This window comes from Rhamphochromis sp. 'chilingali', assembly GCF_963969265.1.
Source record: "Rhamphochromis sp. 'chilingali' genome assembly, chromosome: 2".
Taxonomy (NCBI): domain Eukaryota; kingdom Metazoa; phylum Chordata; class Actinopteri; order Cichliformes; family Cichlidae; genus Rhamphochromis; species Rhamphochromis sp. 'chilingali'.
In genome coordinates, this window is record NC_137930.1 from 27985471 (window position 1) to 28002071 (window position 16601).

The 16601-nt window shown below is 40.4% G+C and overlaps 3 long non-coding RNA genes across 3 annotated transcripts; all 3 read right to left on the reverse strand.

The window, feature by feature from the left end:
- Positions 1 to 1082: 1082 nt before the first annotated feature.
- Positions 1083 to 6303, reverse strand: LOC308391671. Its single transcript, XR_013970684.1, has 3 exons — positions 6165 to 6303; positions 3862 to 4039; positions 1083 to 3705 (listed from the first exon to the last, which is right to left on the reverse strand). It is a non-coding gene; the product is annotated as an uncharacterized lncRNA (long non-coding RNA).
- A 6357-nt stretch (positions 6304 to 12660) lies between these two features.
- Positions 12661 to 13366, reverse strand: LOC308392545. The gene is made up of 3 exons (XR_013970832.1): positions 13312 to 13366; positions 13067 to 13198; positions 12661 to 12885 (listed from the first exon to the last, which is right to left on the reverse strand). It is a non-coding gene; the product is annotated as an uncharacterized lncRNA (long non-coding RNA).
- A 1246-nt stretch (positions 13367 to 14612) lies between these two features.
- On the reverse strand, positions 14613 to 16186 carry LOC308391838. The gene is made up of 3 exons (XR_013970703.1): positions 16119 to 16186; positions 15936 to 16012; positions 14613 to 15806 (listed from the first exon to the last, which is right to left on the reverse strand). It is a non-coding gene; the product is annotated as an uncharacterized lncRNA (long non-coding RNA).
- Between the last annotated feature and the right edge of the window lie 415 nt (positions 16187 to 16601).

The following is a 16601-nucleotide window of genomic DNA, read 5'->3' on the forward strand; positions in this document are numbered from 1 at the left end:
AGTCTTGATCTGCATTTTGTGCATCCACACAAATAAATAGTATCAAATGTATCACAGAAGGAGAAGCATTGCATCCCCTGGTTGTTGTACTCTCCAGTAGCATCTGAAAATAGAAATGCATTCATTAACTGTGTGGGACGCCTATTGTTTAAAAGAATGAGAACAGAAGCCATTTAGTCTTAAACATTACGGTCTCAGATCTGCAATCATAAAAGTGGCTCCATCCTGTTTTCAGCAATTGTTCTGTTGCCTTTGTTGTTTGTTATCAGGGAGGGGGAGGTTGCCAGTGTGAGTCCTGCTGTTTTACCCTTCATCCTTGTGTTGTTTCTCAATCTGGGAGTAAATAACTCATCTGTCTCCATCGTTCTCGTCATCTCTTGGTTAGGAGGCATTTTGTCTTTCTGTGACATTGCTTGGAACAAATCTGGTACACAAAAATCTATTTTTGTGTACGTTAAGAGCAAACAATTTCATCCTTTTTATTTTTATTGTTATTACTTTATCAGCAAAAGGGGCTGAAGGCCTGAGGTTCAGCTAAAAATACTCTATTATCTATATATTATATTATATTGTTTTTAAGGGATTTGTAATATGAGCAATTATAAATTCATTTTTTGTCAATACAGTAGATTTCAGGCATGTGAGACTTGAATGTGGCTACTTACTAATATTTCAGTAATTCCACAGTAGGTTTTTCCCTCCATTGTTATTACTGAGTTACACTCATCAGCCTTAAATTTACAGCATTTAATATTTTGCTTATTAATTAAATGTCCAACTTGATTATTTTTGGCACAGAAGACACTACTGCAATTTTCTTCAGCATATATACGTCCAAACAGGAACTGAACTACTGTGAAAATGTCGTTAAATGTCTGGGGCTTTTTAAAGCTCTGACTTGTGTAAAGCTCTGCAGTAATAAATATTGCGTGTACTTTGAACTTAGAGCAGCATGACTACCTGGTATACCAATAAGTGGTACAAATTACTTGTTATCGAAGGCCGGAGGCCAGTACGAGGTTGCAGACCCAAAAGCAGACTCAATGCGAAATTGGTTCTTAACAAGACTTTATTTAAACAGACTGAACGAGATATGCATGTATATACAGAAGGTGGAGAGAGGAGCGGAGCGGGATCTCTGAAGGAGAGCTCTGAAACAGAGGAAAGGGCAGTTAATATCAGAATGGTGATGCAGAGAACTATAGGTGAGTAAAGATATGGCGGATGTTTCCCTACCTGCAAAAAAAGAGGTGAGAAGCTTCGTGGAGAGTATCAGAGTGAGTGTCCAGGCTGGATTGAGGAGCGAGTGAGTGTGTTGAAGATCAGACCTTGAATTCCAAGGGAGTCCAGCACAGTGTTGGTCAAGTTACTTGAAAAAAGTAATCAGTAACTAATTACTGATTACTTCCCCCAAAAAGTAATCCTGTTACTTTACTGATTACTTATTTTCAAAAGTAATTAATTACTTAGTTACTTTTTAAAAACACGATTTACAACCTGTATAGGTGATAAAGCGATAGATCTTTCAGCCCAATTCCACTTTTTCTGCATAATCCATCATACAAAATGTAATCAAATGGAAAAGTCTCTTTTTAAAACTTTTATAGTTTTATTAATTTTAATCTTTTAACTTTATGCATCAAGCAAAAATTTTATTATATGCAACATTCTCTGACTGGAAGAAATTTGTTTAATATTTAAACCTATTTTCTGCACATTCCAGCACATAAAATATTTTTTTTTGTGTTTACACTCAGTCTTTCAAATAGATGCAAGTAAAACACAGCAGAAAATAAATAACATCAAAGACTCAGCCGTCCTTTTGCTCTATTTTCACCTGTAAAGCAGGAGTTGGGTAGGCGGAGGTTTACCCTGGTGCAGGTGTGCCGCGGCGGTCAGTGGAAGGATACGGCAGTTTCTCTGTGAATTTCCCATTATGTCGTAGCGCACTCGGTGCTTACTTGGAAGTTTAGGGTTTTTTTTCGCTGTAAAAAGATGTTTTCTTCCCACGCACAATGCTAATGGACGCTAATGTTTTTGTCACTTTTTATGGAATCAAACTTAAAGTAAGGCCACACTTTAATATTAGATATTAAGATATTAATAATATCTCATGGTTAAATGCAGAGAGGTCTATTAACACATATTGAGTGAAAAAAGGTGACTAAAGAAGAAACACTGAGTGCATCATGGGAATCCCCCAGCAGCCTAGACCTATTGCAGGATAACTAAGAGAGTATTCAGGGTTACCTGCTCCAACCCTAACTATATGCTTTATCAAAAAGTACAATTTTAAGCCTACTCTGTTAGGGGCCTGGATCGTTGACCCAGTGGTTTTGTGTTTTTGGTTTTTTGATTTGGTTTATTATATTTTTAGCTTTCTTTGTCTATTGGGTTGTAGGGTTATTCTGAGTTTGGGTTCTCTGTGTGGTTTATGTTACAGTTTTAGTCTTTTGGCTTCTGTCTGTGTTCCTTAGTTGCTGTCTCCCCTGTCTGCTGTATCCCCTTGTCAAGTTCGCATCTGCTTCCTGTTTTACTTTGAAGTCTGTGTCTCAGGCTACTGTGTCGGTTTATGCATTCCCTCTCTCATTAGCCCTGATTTGCCCCAGCAGTGTTTTCCCTTCTGTCTCTCATTCACTAATTGCTCCCTCTGTGTATTTAAGCCCTGTGTTTAAAAAAGGCCTTTCAGGTGTTTTTAGGACATCCTGATAATAACGAATTATAGTAGTCCAGCCTAGAAGTAATAAACACATTAACTCGTTTTTCAGCATCATGCAGATTCTTCAGTGTTACTGAAAACCAAAGTAATGCCATCCCGAGTAAGCATGTAATTAGATTTTCAGGGCCGAGTACAATAAACTCTATCTGCATGTGTGTTATCTTGGTTTATGGATAGATAAATGTGGGTGTCATCTGCATATCAGTGAAAATGTATTCTATGCCTTCTAATGATGCTGCCTAAGGGAAGCATGCATAATATAAACAGAATTGGTCGTAGCACTGAACCCTGTGGAACTCCATAATTAACCTTAGTGTGTGACTCCCCATTTACATGAACAAATTGGAGTCTGTTAGAAAGATATTACACAGTACATTTAATACCTACAGCATGCTCTAATTGCTGTAATGAAATATTATAGATAACAGCACCAAACTCTGCACTGAGGTCTAGCAGGACACTCACAGAAATGAGTCCACTGTCAGAGGCCATAAGAAGATCATTTGTGGCCTTCACTAAAGCTGTTTCTGTACTCCGATGAGCTCTGAAACCTGACTGAAACATTTGAAATAAACCACTCCTCTGCAGGTGATCCATTAGCTGTTTTACAATTACTCTTTTAAGAATTTTTGGGATAAAAAGGAAGGTTGGAGATTGGCCTACAATTAGCTAATACACCTAGAGATCGCTTTTTAATAATGTTTTAGCTACTGCCACCTGTGGAAATTAACTTATAAATCACTGAAATGATTTCCAAAAATATCCTGATTTATATTGATAGAATTAAAAACATTGCTGCACAGCATGGTGTGTCTTTACTCCTAATCAATCCATCACCTTAACTTTCTCAGCAAGGGGGTTAAGGCGTTTCCATAGCAGCCACCAGCCCGAGAGTGAGTCGCTGTAATTAGTGAGATTGGTTTCATCCCGGCTGCCCACATCAATAGCTATTGCCACTTTGGCCCCCATGGAGCGCGCAACATCAGCTGGGAGAATCAGGGGAAGAAGACATCAAGACAAACAGCATACAGTACTGGTAAAATTAAAAATATATTGCTATAAGCAAACAGCTGAGCAACTACATCAAAGTACGGCTACTTTTAATACTTAATAAGGGAAGGTACAAACTGAATGTAACAAACCAGGCAGGTTGTTGATATAGCCTCCATCCATCAGCAGGTGTCCATCTTTTGGGTGACACAGACGAAGGTGAAATCCATGTTGCATGACCCAGTTTCAGGCAAGTGTTAGCTGTCACATAAGGGGCCTCAGTACAGGTTTGACCAATCCATGGACTGTAGGGTGCCCAGGGTACTGTGGCTGCAAAACAAGGCAAGATCATCACTCTGAGCACAGCCTGATCTTGAGGTCAATTCGCTGTGATGTTGACTGCGGAGGAACACTGTGATGTGTAACACAATCACCTCTGAATGATCCAGACCAGCAAACTGCTTAAAGTTCTGCTCTCTTCCTCACACCCCTCCTCTCTTTCACAACAGCCATTCTTCTTCTGTATCCCCAAGAGTCAGTACAAGCCATTCACAGCTTGTCTAACCATTGAACCCCTTGGCAGAACTATTATTCAACAACATAATGATGTGAAGTTATTACATCAAAAAATGCTTGCTCTAAGAAGACTGTTGCCTGATAACACACCTGATAATTGCTGTCATGTACTGAACAAGAGCTCAGTTAAAGGGGGAGGGGGGGTGTGCATGTGTGTGTGTGTGTAATACTTATACTAGTAATATTAATAAGTCCATGACTTCATGTAATCAAGTTGACCTCACTGCATTAAGTGAATCAAAACTGTAGGTTCCTGTTATTATATTCATCATTGTACAGATAAATGAGTCCCAAATGATTAAAATATTTTTTTGAGAATTATTTTAAACAAAAATACCAACTCGGTTCTTGAATGAGAGCATGTTTTTCTACTTTATACATGAAATACATGTCATGAGCACTATACCAAACATCAATTTGCTCTCAAAAATCGCCTCAGTTCTCTGAGGGACAGATTACACAAGTGGACTGCACCATTTTAAAAACTCCTTTGACGTTACGGTCCATGATTATGTCATTGTCCAACATAATCCTTTCAGATTTATCAGCTGCACATTCATTGAACAAATCTCCTGGTCAATCACATCCCTAATGCGTTATGTCACAAAGAAAAGGCTGATGATGTTTGACTATCAGAGTCTCAGACTAGCCCATCTGCCACCATCTCTGTTTTTTTTATTCCATGTTCTTTAATATAGCAAAACGTTTAAGCAAGTATTATTATTGAGTGGCAGGAGGATCCCACAGTCACCCCCTCCCACCCCATTCTCCCGACTGATGCTTGATGTCACATTGCCTGTAAGAGCTTTCGTTTCTCTAAAAAAAAAAGGCTCAGCACTGCATGAATTACAGTCTATCAGTGCTTTAAAGGTTTCTTTTAAAAAGCTCATTGTTTTGAGGTTCTTCTCCACATGGACCGCTTTCCTGCATGGTTCAGAAATGACTTGGAGAAAAACAGAAACCAGAAAGCTTCCAGTACCAAACTTGCCAATTTCACACAGAACTGGTTTTATTAAACTGCAGAATCTTTGTTAACTAAGTTATTTACCCTGTTTTTTTAAATTTGCTGGCAGAGGTCACAAATTATTATTTAATTTATTAATAAAAACTAATGACAGTGTGAACATGCCTTGATTTTTAAACTAACTAGATAGTACTGGTAAGTCCCTGTGAATGCAAAGCACTGGATTTAGGTTAAAAATATTTTGGGGTGTTTTTGCATCGCAGGTACAGCAGTAAAATATCAGACTAATTAACTAATGAATTATCAATAAATTAGTAATAAAATGAGGTTCATGCACTGTACATTGTGGACAAGAGATATTTTATTTTGTATTCTTATGGTCACAGTTATAATCAGAACTATCATTGATCAATCATTTAGCATTGTCGAATCAGTTGACAGAATAATCTTTGAATTATATCTATGTTAATCCGAGCAAATATTAATGTATACAGATTATCATCACTTTAATCAGTCTATTGTTGTTCTGTATCATTCTTTCTATCTGCTTAAGCTGTTGCACATCCTTGTATCCACTCGAACTTGTGGGTCCAGCAGGGCCTTGGTCCATCCACTTGCACATATTCAGGCGCATAACAACATGCACATAGTTATGTAAAACACGCACGTTCACACACACACTTATTAAGGACAGGGAGGTCGTCTCAGGACAGTCTCTCTGATAGATACACTATCACAAAACTGCACAACATAATACACACTTGTTTGTCTCTAAAGTAGCAGTTGATGTCTATATAAGGAGAACTTTTTGAGTGTGGGGAACTGTTAAAAACAAATGTTGGATTTGAAAGTGTAGCTCTAACAGCTCCTAGTAATACACCTCTCTCTTCTCCTGGGAACCAGTGAACACCTCACCTCCCCTACAGTAGGGTCCTGCTCGCCTAATCCCACAATAATGATGCAGTCAGCCTGGCGGATGCACCTCTGTGTCCACGGGGTCAGTGTGTAGTCAGTCTGGTAAAGAACTATGCGATGGATGTCTTCTTGTTGGCCCAGCCAGCTGGACAGACGGTACTCATGGACACTAAAGAGGAAAGGAGTCCATTAATGACAGGCAGCATTGCTTTGCTGGCAGCATCCAAGACATCCATTTTCCTCTTGTGCCAATAGAGCAAATTTTAGCAGAATTTAATGAGCGTGAAAGACAAAGCACAAAGAAAATAAAAACCAACAGAAAGCAGTAAGACACTGAAAAATACTCATTTTATTTGAGGTTTGAATAAGAGAAGATTGAACCAGCAAAATTGCATAAAATGTTTGAATATGGCACAAAACGTCAAGTGCAGCAGCTCCAAGACGCTGTTTGATAATACCACTTGTCAGTAGAAGAGTAGGACCTTTATGTGAGAGATGATAGATTACACCCATGAATGTCTACTTCAAGGAGGTGTTACGTCCAGGTTACAGACAGCTGAAAGTGATTTGATTGTTCAGGTGCATCTCAGATCTTTTAAAGTCAAACATCCACCACATTGTGAAGCATTGGTGAAAGGATTTTATGTGATACATTATAATAAAGCAAGGAAAGGTACTACACTGAAAACACTCATTTAAACCTTCTAACTGTTTGTAATCTCTAAAGTCCTCCTCCTTATATGGTCAATCCCTAAAGCCCTTAATGCTCATTAAAGTGAAAATCTAATTCCTTAATTTGGTGTTAATTTGTCTGTACTGTCTTATTTAACCAAAATCAAATGAGCATCTGTCCTGAAGGCTCAGTTCCAGTTCAAATTAGGGTGCAAACAGGAATCCATAATACTTAAGGAGAGAGTATTTCCGTCATGGATAGGGCTGCCAAAAACGATTATTTTGATAGTCGACTAGTCACCGATTATTTATGCGATTAGTCGACTAATCAGATCATCATCCACTGGACGTAAAACTACAGCTTATTGCACCAGCAGCATCTGCTCTTATATAACTATCATTAGCTTACAGCTTTAAGCTTTTAAGGTGCTAACTAAAAATAAAGACAAGATGATAGTTTATTAAATTTTAATGAAATTTGCAGATTGTTTCGGTGAAGTTTAATAAACTCCTTGCTTTCTAAAATATAACAGGACAACGGAGTATATTTTCCAGCATCTCACACTTCTGATAATCAGCTGTCTGCTTGACGTTTATTCAGCTGTGTAAAAACTATCCGGTTGTTCAGTCTGACGTCACTAGCCGTGTCTGGACCTAAACTCCGCTGCAGGTCCATATATCAAACGATCACTATGGCATTACTGAGAGTTGAAAAACTGTCTAAAGTCTTTCATCTTTAATAAAATGATCAGCGTTCTGCTCTACCAGGTGTAACAATTGAGTTTAGCATCCAGGCATCCATGAAAACGGAATTTATGACATTTAACGGAGTTAGAAGTTAGCAGGGAGTTAGCTCGCTAGCTTCTATCTAAATACAATATAGCATGTCCTGACTGCGGGGTTTTGGAAACAAATTCAAACGTACAGCTCTGATATCACTTCCAGCATAAATGAAGACAGAAAACTAAACAGCAGTGACGTTTGTAGGGTTACTGAAGTTGGGCTAGCTGGTATATAATGATTTGCTACGTGACCGCTAGCGACATAGCTATGTTAGCATAATATAAACAAGCTAACTTTTTTTCCACTCGATAAAAGTTAACGTGAGTTTTCTCGGTGGTCAGAAACAAATGTAATCGCATGGCAGGATGCTGTAAAAGGACCAAACTTCAGCCAGGAGAACAACTGAGATAATCCATCCACAATACGAGGTTAGTCATTCATATACTGCTGTATGGGCTGGGCTGTAGTTACATCCTAAGGTTTTAAAAACTGAGCTTAAATAAATGATTAGTGGTAATAAAAGCCGAGGGAGGTCAACAGGGATCACTGACTGTTTTAGGAGCTTTTTGAGATTAAATAGAAGAAAATACATAACATTAAACATGTTAACAACACAAAAGCCATATTAAACGCAGACTACTTTAGGCCCGGAAGTAGGATTCGTCGCGTCATCACTGAACAACCGGATAACTTTAATCTCAGACAAACTGATTTACTCAGGAACAAATAAAATACAAAAAAAAAAAAGCCAAACAATAACATTTTTAATTTATCTTAGTGACTCATATATTTAACCTGAGTAGCGAAAGACGGCGGTGGGTTTGAAAACAATTTGCCGGGAGTCCGGTGTTCTCACCGCGCTAGTGACCTAGCCCCCGGCTAGCTATCGAGCTAGTGGGTAACAGACGTCTCCGAAAACGTCGGAGCGCTTTTGAAAATATGTGGTGTCCTGATAAACTGAGCCGATATTTGAGGTTTACACAGCTACATTCTCGCCTGAAAATATGTTAAACGTTTATTTTGTGACCCAGAAAGAATAATAAGAGTAATATTAAAACTAACTAGCTGCCGCCATTGTTGGAAACTAAGCTGGGCCGCGCTATGAATTCTGGGACACAGCTGCTTCTTCTTCTTCTTCTTCTTCTTCTTCGGGGTTTAACGGCAGCTGGCATCCTTGTACATGCAGTGCTGCCATCTTCTGTTTCAGTCCGTTATTACACTCTTAAATCCTGCTACTTATTCCTGCGTCTTTTGGGATCTTACAAAGCTTCAAACGACGCGTCGACTATTAAATCAGTCGTCGACGATTTTGATAGTCGACGTAATCGTGACTAGTCGACAAATCGTGCCAGCCCTAGTCATGGAAGACAGACAGCACATCTAATCCTGTCTCCATGCCTTGATAAGAAGTTTTGGAAAATGATAACAGAGTAGAGCTCTTATGTTTAACTCTCATGCCCTCCTCTTCTTTTTAGTCAGAATTTTGAAATCCGACGTCATCCATACTCTGTTGATGCATTTTACAGCTTTTCGACACCTTCGTGGACAAAAATGCACACATATAAAATCTGCCATAAAATCCTTATACAACAATTTTTTCTGCTTTTTTTTTTTTTTATAAACACACACACACACACGCACAGACTGCTCAGAGACACACTTTCATCCACATCCACCCCACCCTCTGAAGTGTGGATGGAGTGCCCCCCATAGCCAGCAGTCAACCTCTGCCCAGACCACCAGCCAATCCCGAGACCAGGTAGGATGTACGATGGGGGGGTGGGCGGTGCTCATCGACGCCTCCTCCCACAACACCTCCAGTGTCTAAGGTGCATGTAAGGTCAACGCACCAAAGACCAGCACCCATCATTTCTACCGAAAAGGGTAGTCCAGCTGTTCCACTCAGGCTTCTTGGTTAAAAAAAAAAGAGAATCAAAGTAATCATGTGTGTATGTGTGTGTGTGTGTGTGTGTGTAAAGGCATGGGTCTGCGTGGCATTGTTGCAGTCTCTCATCCTCATTTTTCCAACCATGTTTCATGACATCACATACAGAGGGTTTATAGTGTACAACATACATATTACAGTGGCACATCATATATGACTAAATGCATTTTACTTTAAGATTTTCAAGAAAAGCTCACTTACAAGTACGTAATTCAAGTTAATTAATTTTGAGTCTTGCTAGTCCACAGACCTACTGATGCAGTAAGTGTGTGTGTGTGTGTGTGTGTGTGTGGGGGGGGGGCTAAGAATAACCTCTACCCTTCTACCCTTCATCTAAAACTGACGTCAACACGGCCATACTAAGTTTGTCTCACAATCTTATTGCCACTATTACAGAAGCTCCAATGACAGCTTTTCTCCTCCAGGTAACAGTAACCATAGCATCCATTAACCCAGGTATTATTAGAAGCATTGTGACAGGAACCAGTCACGCCAGCCAACAGGGAGGTGGGTGAGTGAAACCAAGTGACTTTGCTTTACACAGGTTGAAAATACCATTTTAGAGTTTAATATGAGAAAAACTTAGCTGTCCTGTTAAAATATTTAGAAGATACTTTAGAATCAGATTTGATCAATATCATCATGTTTGTATAGAAATTGGCCATAAACTCATTCTGAATATTTTCCATTTAATTGCATTTATCTCTTTATTATATTGTTTTGATTTTATACTCTTTTTAATTTTCAGACCCAACACTTTTGAGTATTACACGTTAAAATGTTTTACAACAAAGTAAACGCAGTTGAGTTATTCATGTTCTTTAGGCTTTGTTACTAAGCACAATCAATAGGAAATGCATGCTACATACACCATGTTACCATAAATATTCACTCAACCATCTGAATAATTAAGCTCAGGTGTTCCAATCACTTCCATGGACACAAATGTATAAAAATTAAACACCTATCCATGCAAACTGCTTCTACAAACATCTGTGAAAGAATGGGTATCTCTCAGGAGCTCATTGAATTCCAGCATGTTACAGTGATAGGATGCCACTTATGTTAGTTCAGTCATGAAATTTCCTCACTACCAAATATTGCACAGACAAATATTAGTGTTATTATACAAAGTGGAAGTGACTGGGAAGAACAGCAACTCGAACTGCCACGAAAACCACAAAACAGGGTCAGTGGATGTTGAGGTGTATAGTATGCAGAGGTTGCCAAATTTCTGCAAAGTCAGTTGCTACAGGCCTTCAAATTTCATGTGGCCTTCAGATTATCTCAAGAACAGTGCATAGCAAACTTCATGCAATGAGTTTCCAAGGCCGAGCAACTGCATCTAAGCATTACATCACCAAGCACGATGTAACGGATTGCCAACACTGGACTGTAGAGCAGTGGAGGGATGGAGGGAAGGGGGATTATAGCGAGGGATTGTTTTTCAGGAGTTGGACTCGGCCTTAATTCCAGTGAAAGGAACTCTTAATGCTTCAGCATGCTGAAGCATTTTGGACATTTTGCCCTCCACTGTCTGTATAGTGAAATACTTCATGCTCCCAACTTTGTGGCAATAGTTTGGGGATTGCCACTTCCTGTTCAAGCATGAAAGCTCACAAAGTAAGGTCACAAACACATGGATGAGCGAGTTTGGTGTGAAAGAACTTGAGTGGCTTACACAGAGTCCTGACCTCAACCTGACAGAACACCTAATTAGAGGAGAGACTGTGAGCCAGGTCACCTTACAAATCTGCTTCTGGAAGAATGTCCAAAAATTCCCATAAACACACTCCTAGACCTTGTGGAAAGCCTTCCCAGACAATTTGAAGCTGTTATAGATGCAAAGTGTGTACTGACATTTTAATAAACACTATGGATTCAGATTGGGATGTCACTCAACTTCCTGCATGTGAACACTATATTTTGCCAATGCAGTGTATAAACTCAACTGATAGGTTAATTTGTGTCAAAATAAAAACAAGCGTTCAAAGCGCTAAAATTGCAAGGATTAAAAATATAATTGGATAATTTCAGCAAGCTGTGTGTGTTGCATGCAAAAATTCAAACATAGCTCAAAACTGAATAAAACTTTATATATAAAAGCAAAAAACAAGAAACTCGAAGGGAGGTATTTTACTTGCAAAATTGGATCCAGTCAAATGGATCACAACACATGCAAAAACATCTAGTTATTAAGCAGGAAAACAACCCTAGACATACAAGGAATCTAGAGGGTTAGAGAATGAATGGCTTTACTGTCCATCTCAGTCACCTGATCCTATCCTAACGGAACTGCATACCACCTGCTAAAGACTAGACTGAAAACAGAGACCCCACAGCAACAAGAGCTGAAGGTGGCTGGGAGAAGATAATGGGGAAGGATAAAAAGGATCTGGTGGCATTAATGACTCAAAGACTTTAGGCACTCATTAACTGCAAATGACATTCTAAAACATCTACATAGATCTTGCTTTATTGATGTAAAACTAGACATACTGACCCTCTGGTGTGGCACATTTATGTAGCGTCAACCGCTTTAGCCATCTCCACATTATGTGTTTCAATATATTCAGGTTAATGTAAACTATCCTAATACTTAAAGGACTGGTAAATGAATTGATATACTGGATAACTCAACAGGGAATGAATATCTAATTTCCTTTTAATCAGATTAAAGGCCACTAAACAAAATGAGAAATGATTTAACTACTGTAGTGCGCACACCCACACTCCTCTGGCAGCCTGGCAAATGAATTTAGTGCATGCTTTTGACTAAATGCACTTGGAATTGTCCCAAAAAGAGCCCGAGACAAAGAGCATGAAGAAGATAAAATTATCTGGATTGTTTTTTATGCATATTCTATTTCAGCTGCCTTTTGGCTACATTTTTTGTTCTTTTTCCCCCCTTTGTTTAAATATATCCCAAGATGTACTGGTCTTAGTCTGTATTTACTGAAAGTAGAAAGTAGAACATACAGGAAATCCAGTCTCATCAGCCATATGCAGTATACTGACAGCTAATAGGCAGTTCCATTTGTGATATTAACATTGTTAACATTTTTTTTTATATCTAACCTTTTAACAGGTTCTTATATGAAAACAAACAGCTAGTGTTGTTTGACACAACATGGATATTAATAGTCTTCCATCAACTCTTCCCCAGCTGTCTTCCCTCTGGCTGTCACCGTGCTTACCACTCCAATCAGGTCACCACGTCCGTACTCCCCTATCAACTCTTTCTTGCCATCCTCCTTCATGATTACTGAGCGCAGTCGACCACTCAGCACTATGAAAGTGCTGTCTGATTTCTCTCCCTGCCTGCAAAAAGAAAAAAATACAGATAACTTCAGTCTACTCCAAACAACTCACAATCACATTTCCAAATTCAGCTTCCCCTCCCTCGATTAGTATTTATTAACCTGTCCCACATGAACCAAGTAATGCCTGCAGTGTTACGAGTTGATTTCACACATGAGACACAAGGTCAGCAGAGGAATACCTGTAAACAGCCCTGCCAGCTTCGACAGCCATCCAGTCAAGAGCAAAGTCTATTTGCCTGACAAAAGATGACATCCTCTTCACCACAGCATGAGCAACATTCAGCACCACTTTGGGCTCCACTCGCATTATCCTAAGGAATAAAGAAGAATCCACAAAAGTAGAAGTAGCCATCTTTGTTTTCCCCTCCAACTCTACAGTGCTGAACATCACAACAGTGTGAGGATGTGTGTCCAGGTCACTCACTCATAAAAATGTGTTTTGGAAATAGAGAGGAAGCTGCAATCTCACTGAGCTCAAAGGAGTCGAGCACTTTTGTACATAAACACCGAAGCGAGAGGAATTACTCACCACGGACATCGGGAGAAGTCACAGCACACGAGCAGGGAGCGAGCACACGAAGAATGATTATTGTGACAGATGATTATTTGCATCTTTTGTCAATAAACACACTTTATTCTACACAGGAAGTCCTGCTTTCATGCTCGGACTGGAATCAAAGGCAGTGAACGGGGAGTGTTTCTTCTGTGGGAAAAAAGGACATTATGCAGACTCATGCCCAGCTCGGCCAAAATAGCAGGCCCGTCGGTAAACGTAGGGATGCAGTTACCTTTGGTTAAACACACACATCCCACAGATAGATTGGTCCAAGAGTTGTATTGCGGGTTGGAGCTTGTGGTGCCATAAGAACTGTTTGCACTCAGCCACTCCCAGTGTCTCGCCATCCACTCCATCTGAACCAATCACAGTTCCTGATTTGTCCTCTGTGTCGTTGTATTTAGCAAGGACTGAGCTCTCTCCCTTCCTCCACATGGATCCTACGATTATAGAATAGACCTGCTTTCTGGCGCGCCTCTCACCACCAGTCACCTGTATAGTCTTTCCAAGCCAGAACAGGAGGCCATTGATTGATACATAACCAGTTCACTAGCTGCCAGAATAATCCGCCCCTCCAAGTCCCCACTTGGAATCTCTCTGTCCATGGATTGACTTTTGGGGGTTAAACAAAATCACTGTTACGAACAAGTACCCCCTGCCGTTGCTTTCTTCTGCCTTTGAACTGTTACAAGGGGCCACCATTTTTACTAAGCTTGAATTAAGAAATGCTTTTCATTTGGTCAGGATCAGGGAGGGAGATGAGTGTAAGACAGCATTAAATATGCACCTGGGACATTTTGAGTACCTGGTCATGCCTTTTGGCCTCACCAATGGTCCCACAGTTTTTCAGGCCCTAGTGAATGACGTGTTGAGAGATTTCATTAATCACTGTGTTTTTGTGTACCTGGATGACATTTTGATCTTTTGAAGTCCTTGGCAGACCATGAGGGACACGTCTGCCAGGTACTACAACAGTTGTTGGAGAACTGACTTTTTCGTCAAAGGAGAGAAATGTGAGTTCCACCTACAGTCGGTCGCTTTTCTTTTTCTTATTGTCGATCAAGGATAGCTGCGGGTGAACCTGGCAAAAATCAAGGCAGTGGTGGAATGGCTAGAGCCCAGGACCCGTAAACAGCTACAGAGGTTTTGGGGATTTGCTCATTTTTACATCCGCTTCATCCATGATTTCAGTTGCGTTGCTCTCCTCTTGACATGCTTATCCTCTCCCAAGGTCTCTTTCCAGTGGTCTCCAGTGGCGCAACAAGCATTCACCCAGCTCAAGCAGAAATTTGCCTCTACGCCCATCCTGATTCAACCAGACCTCTCTGAACCGTTCATAGTTGAAGTGGACGCTTTGGATTCAGGAGTTGGAGCTCTGTTGTCACAGCATTCCAGGGGTAAGCTTCATCCATGTGCTTTTTTGTCCTGTCGTCTCTCACAGGCTGAGCGGAATTACGATGTGGAGGACCGGGAGTTGCTGGCCATAAAGCTTGCATTGGAGGAATGGAGGCATCTGGATGGACCACAAAAACCTTGAGTACTTGCAAGCAACCAAATGCCTCAACTCCCGTCAGGCAACGCGGGCTCTGTCCTTTACTCAGTTCAACCTAACCATTCCTTACAGACCCAGCTCCCAAATGTGAAGCCACATGTGCCTTCCTCATCAGGTGAGACCTTGGAGAAGGCTATCCTGCACGCGGCCTGCATTATTGGGGCTCTTACATGGGAGACAGAGACCCTGAACAGAAACACTCAGCAGGACATCGCACGATATTGCAAAGTCTGTTCTGGTGGCCATCTCTTGCTTTGGATGTCCAGGATTTTGTTTGCCCTACCTGTGCACGGAATAAGACGTCCAACTCTTTGCCTGCTGGGTTTCTCAGGCCCCTACCTATCCCGAGGAGGCTCTGGTCGCACATCGCCCTGGAATTCATAACTGGACTGTAATCATTTTCAGGTAACACCACCATACTCACCGGTTTTCCAAGGCTGCACATTTTGTTGCTCTGCCCAAATTGCCCACCACTTTAGAGACGGTGAGACTGCTTACAGATCATGTGCTGCTCCGCCTTCATGGCATACCTCAAGACACTGTGTCCGATCAGGGTCCACAGTTCAAGTCACTTAACACTTAACATGTCACAAAAAGAAATTTAAACGGATCAGAACACTGACACCAGCTGAATTTCCTCCAATTAACCCCTCACCTGCAGCTGGATGAGTCCCAGCAGGTCTTTCTTAGCAGCTTGGAGGATTGCACTGCTTTTACCAAGATAGGTAGCATCAGCGTGCCCTCCACTGTCTGTATAGTGAAATACTTCAGATGGTGTGTGTTGCATTGTCACACTCTTCTTCAGACTAGACTACAAAGACAGGCACAGGAGAGAAACTACTATGGAGGAAGTAGGTAAGATGCAGCAGATACTGTGCTATTGTGTTACATTTACACACAAGACCTGTCACCACGCTTCAATGTAAAAAGCAGACCTTACTTTGTGAGTGATAGGACTTGACGGAGCCTCCTCAATGGTAACTCGAGCTCGTTCGCAGGCCATGCTCAGGTCATTACCTGTAACTCAGAAAACAAAGGATTAGGATAACGAGTACATCTGTGCAGGAAATTAATACAGCCATGTGGCATTTGATGATCGCTTATGTCCAAGGCAGTGACCCACCTGTGCATTCAGTGGGCATAGAGGTGGATCGCAGCTTCCTGGTTGAATGGCTGTCCTTTACACCATCTGTTTATTGCAAAGTCAAGTGCCAGTACTGGATCAGTTTCAATACAAGACAAAGCTGAAATTGAACGGCATGTAGTGCATGTTTGTGTGTGTGCTTGACCTGTCTCTGCAGTGTTTTCAGTGGTTCCGGCAAGTAACTCGTCCTGGAAGTGGAGAATAATCTTTCAGTGATGAGTCAAATATGGACGGGATAGGTAATCTTCAAGGGTTTGCTGGCAATTACAACTGTGTAGCAGATATCAAGTTAAAATAATTTTAAATAATTTCTTTTAAAATATGCAACAGAGCTCTGTACAGATGAAGTATATTCCTCATCAACAGTTTACAGTCACCAATAATGTCACTACCACACATTCAACAATATTTTACTTTATGAATTAATCTGTTTAAGGCTAGTTTGAAATATAGAATAACTAA